The following is a 5017-nucleotide window of genomic DNA, read 5'->3' as shown; positions in this document are numbered from 1 at the left end:
ATTATGTCCATTGTCCGACCTGATTATAGTATTTTTATCTTGTTAGAATTGCTGTCTTTATTGTTGATTTTTATCTATCTATATTTATATATAGAATTTAAATTTTCTAAACCAAAAAATTTGGTAAATCTTCCTTAAAATAATTAGATGCATAAAAATGACATTTGTGTGTATACCTAACATGTTTGTTAAATGTAAAAGCCCATTTAATTTTGATTATTTGAACTTAGATTGCACCTTCTAACAAGACATACATGTATGTCATTAGTACAAATCTTGTGGTGTGCTCTTTTGTTTTTAAGAATGGCAAATGGGAAAATCCACTCCGTCTCGTCCCACCCGTCAAAAATCCGTCCTCTGATCGATTGGCCCGCTTCGCCCTACTCCACCTAAGGAGGCGGCCTTAAAATCTTTTTCCATCCCCGTCTAATGATGGGCTTGTGGGCTAGCGGGTTTGACCCGCCAAATTTCGCTTTTTTATCATTAAATGTTAAATAATGTATATAATTTCACAACTATTTTGATAAATTTATAATTTCTAAAGATATAAAAAAATTATAAGATCTAAATTCACAAACAGTAAAATCTTTATAATTATAAATATGTAATAAATATAATCATAAACTAAGTTTTTTGCACAAACGCACTTAACCAAAAAAAGTACTAGCCTTACTGGAAAAATTTACCTTATTCCACTAAAGTTCACGGTTTAAGCGGTGCAGATTAGGCAGACTTTTATGTATGACGGTCTCAAATTTTCAGTGCAACTCATCTTTTTTAGCGAATTACATGGGCCAACTCGATAGGTTTAAGCCCATTTGCCACCACTATTTATTTTATATCGATTTTTTTTATCACCAAGCACTTTTCCTTTTGGGCTGCAAGCACATTTAAGACCCAGACTAAGATGGGCTTCTTATCTAAGTCTAACAGAAACAAATGTTTGTACATGACCCGTCAAAAACAAATGTTATTAAATACCAAAAAAAAGAAACAAATGTTATTTTATGGTTATATTTAATATAGTACATTTTTTTTAAATAGAATGTAACCGATCATCCACTAAATGGAATAAAAAGTAATCATTTTAAAATTTAATATTATTATAATCTTTTTAGCTATATATTATATTATATTATATTATATGTTATTATTACCTAATGAGTTTTTCTAACACAATGAATAATTTATTTTTGGTATAAACACATTTAATTTAATATGTCCTAAAAACATGTTTTAAAAATATAATAATAAATTTTTTAGGTTATGATGTATTTAATACGTTAAAAATATAAAATAATTTACATAAATAAATGATAAACTCAATTTTGATATGTTAATAATATAAATTATTTTAGAGTAACTAATTAAATTAGTTCTTAAAATTTTAAAATTAAACATTTTAGACTTTCAAGTTTTAAAATACATTAAATAGTCTCCTATATTTATTTCTGTTAGATAATATAATCTTTTTTTTTATTAATTACTAACGGTAGCTGCTGAGTGGAACGTTATCTTGTACATATAACTGTTAAGTGTCTACGTGTGTGAACTGGACAAATCAATTCCTAAAATAAAGTATAAAATAGTTTTCGAAAAATTTAAAAATATCAAAACAACCCTTGAAAAATTTAAAAAATTTTAAAATAGTCTCTTTGAATGTTTTTTTTATCTTTTTCAAAAGTCAACGTCTTATAATATTTTTACTAATAAGAATACTAAAATATTACTAAAAATATATAATAAATAAAAAATATAAAAAATAACAAAATAATATTATTTAATAATTAACCTATGACATAGATGTGATGTAGAAACTATAACAATAACAATTAAATCTAAGAGGTTATTGTATTATAAAAGTCATTATTTATAGAATAAACACCCAATCCGGTCCTTGTCCATTTTCACGAAAGACAAAACGATCCCTGTAAAAAAAAGGGACACTTCGACTCTCAACCTTTTTATTTTGGAACAATACGATCCCTCTATTAAAAAATTCATTAAATAATAACAAAAATTAGTTTTATGGGATTTTATTTGTATTTTGTGGAGGTTTTAAACCTCCACAAACTATTAATAAGTTTATTTTTGAAAAATTCCTTTACCAATGGTGGTTATGTGAAGAAAAACTATTGATGAAAATGATGCCGCTTCTTCTCAGCTTGCACCTGCCTCTCTGAAATAGTGGCAACAGTCCTTGTAAGTTGGGCTATAGCTGCCTTAATTCTTCCGAAATTGCTATTGATGTCACATGATTGCATGGTTGAGGGTGGTGTATCTTGAGGGTGATTGTTGTATGGTTGTTTTGTGGAATGGTAGGGTGCATTTTGTGAGTTGTGGTATGGACTATTGTTGCTTGATTGATGGTTTGGGTTATGGTTGTTGTATTGGTTGGAGTGGTAAGATTTGTGATCTTGGTTGTGGTTCTGTTAGTTTCTCCACCCAAAATTTGGGTGGTTCTTCCAACCTTGGTTGTATGTTTTGGCATTGGGATTATATGGTTGTCTGAAAGAATTGTTCACACAGTTAGATTGCTCCCATTCACATTCAACTTCTGGTGTATCTCCTTCTTGTAGAGGGGCTTGGGCTTGGATAGCTGAGACTTTGTTCTTCTCCATCTTCTTGGCGAGAGATTCCAATTGTGTCGTAATCACTTTATTTTGAGCTGACAAAGAATCCATAGAATTGAGTTCCATCACACCTCTCCCTGGAGTTCTTTCTGAGGCATAGAAGTACTCATTCTCAGCTACAGTTTCTATTACTTCAATGGCTTTTTCAATGGTCTTCTTCTTGTTGAGCGATCCTTCTGAAGAATGATCCACAGCTTGCTTTGACTCATATGTTAACCCCTTATAAAAGATGTGCAATTGCACCCACTCGTTGAACATATCCGGGGGGTATTTCCTTGTCAAGTCCTTAAACCTTTCCCAGACCTCATAAAGGGTTTCACCATCTTTCTGTCTGAAGATTTACACCTTAGCTCTCAATCTATTAACTCTCTGTGGGGGTAGAATCTTGCTAAAAACTTGTTCACATCATCATCCCAAGAGGTCAAGCTCTCCTTGGAAAATGCTTCCAACAACTTTACTGCTTTGTCTCTAAGAGAGAAGGAGAATAAAAGTAGTTTGTAGGTATCAAGGTGTATGTAATGGCCTAGCTTTTAGCCTCGAAGAAACAATGATTTTTCGGGATCAAACGGAATTTTTATGGAATTTTTAGGAATTTTAGTGCATATAAGCACCTCTGCTGCACAGGTGCTGTGTCATCAAGCTGCTAAGTCAACAGCTTGACTGCACCAGACACCTCTCCTAATCTAAGTAAGCACGTCGTAAAAAGTTGCACTTTTGAGCCACTTTGAGTCCGAATTTCAAAATTATGATTCCCGTGGTTAGTCTCTATGTGACGAGTCGGTCTCGAATTTCGAGAGAAAAATTATTGGTGCACGAAATTGTGATCATCAGCAATGGCGCCAAAAACTTGGTAGCGCTCTCAAACGTGAATCACACTTAGTCACAACTCTGCACAACTAACCAGCAAGTGCACTGGGTCGTCCAAGTAATACCTTACGTGAGTAAGAGTCGATCCCACGGAGATTGTTGGTATGCGCCCGGTCTAACGTAGAACGGAAGTGGTTGTCAGTCACGCGCGTTCATAGGTGAGAATGATGATGAGTGTCACGGATCATCACATTCATCAAGTTGAAGTGCAACAAATATCTTAGAACAAGAATAAGTCAAATTGAATAAAATAAATAGAAGTACTTGCATTAAAACTTGAGGTACAGCAGAGCTCCACACCCTTAATCTATGGTGTGTAGAAACTCCACTGTTGAAAATACATAAGTGATGAAGGTCCAGGCATGGCCGAGAGGCCAGCCCTGCAAAACGTGATCACAGGATCAAAAATACAATCCCCGGATCCAGGATGAAAATATAATAGTGAAAAGTCCTATTTATACTAGACTAGCTACTAGGGTTTACAGAAGTAAGTAATTGATGCAGAAATCCACTTCCAGGGCCCACTTGGTGTGTGCTTGGGCTGAGCTTGAACTTTACATGAGCTAAGGCTTCTATTGGAGTTGAACACCAAGTTGTAACGTGTTTTTGGCGTTTAACTCTGGTTCGTGACGTGTTTCTGGCGTTTGACTCCAGAATGCAGCGTAGAACTGGCGTTGAGCGCCAGTTTGCGTCGTCTAATCTCGAATAAAGTATAGACTATTATGCATTGCTGAAAAGCTCTGGATGTCTACTTTCTAACGCCGTTGAGAGCGCGCCATTTGGAGTTTTGTAGCTCCAGAAAATCCATTTCGAGTGCAGAAAGGTCAGAATCCAACAGCATCAGCAGTCCTTTGTCAGCCTTTTATCAGGGTTTTGCTCAGGTCCCTCAATTTCAGCTAGAAATTACCTGAAATCACAGAAAAACACACAAAATCATAGTAAAGTCCAAAAATGTGAATTTATCATAAAAACTAAAGAAGACATCCCTAAAAATAGCTAGATTATACTAAAAACTACCTAAAAAATAATGCCAAAAAGCGTATAAATTATCCGCTCATCACAACACCAAACTTAAATTGTTGCTTGTCCCCAAGCAACTGAAAATCAAATAGGATAAAAAGAAGAGAATATACTATAAATCCCAAAATATCAATGAATATTAGTTTTAATTAGATGAGCGGGACTTGTAGCTTTTTGCTTCTGAATAGTTTTGGCATCTCACTTTATCCTTTGAAGTTTAGAATGATTGGCATCTATAGGAACTTAGAATTTCAGACAGTGTTATTGATTCTCCTAGTTAATTTTGTTGATTCTTGAACACAACTACTTTTATGAGTCTTGGCTGTGGCCCTAAGCACTTTGTTTTCTAGTATTACCACCACATACATAAATGCCACAAACACATGATTGGGTGAACCTTTTCAGATTGTGGCTCAGCTTTGCTAAAGTCCCCAGTTAGAGGTGTCCAGAGCTCTTAAGCACACTCTTTTTGCTTTGGATCACGACTTTAACCACTC

General features: G+C 34.1%; 1 non-coding gene across 1 annotated transcript; it reads left to right on the top strand.

Annotated features, from left to right (window-relative positions):
• Positions 1-2887: 2887 nt before the first annotated feature.
• On the top strand, positions 2888-2993 carry LOC127743290 (small nucleolar RNA R71). The gene has a single exon (XR_008004684.1). It is a non-coding gene; the product is annotated as a small nucleolar RNA R71 (small nucleolar RNA).
• The last annotated feature ends 2024 nt before the right edge of the window (positions 2994-5017 follow it).

The sequence above is a fragment of the Arachis duranensis genome, chromosome 10 (genome assembly GCF_000817695.3).
Source record: "Arachis duranensis cultivar V14167 chromosome 10, aradu.V14167.gnm2.J7QH, whole genome shotgun sequence".
Lineage (NCBI taxonomy): Eukaryota > Viridiplantae > Streptophyta > Magnoliopsida > Fabales > Fabaceae > Arachis > Arachis duranensis.
The sequence above is the reverse complement of the archived record's forward strand: the minus strand, read 5'-3'. Positions and strand labels throughout refer to the sequence as shown.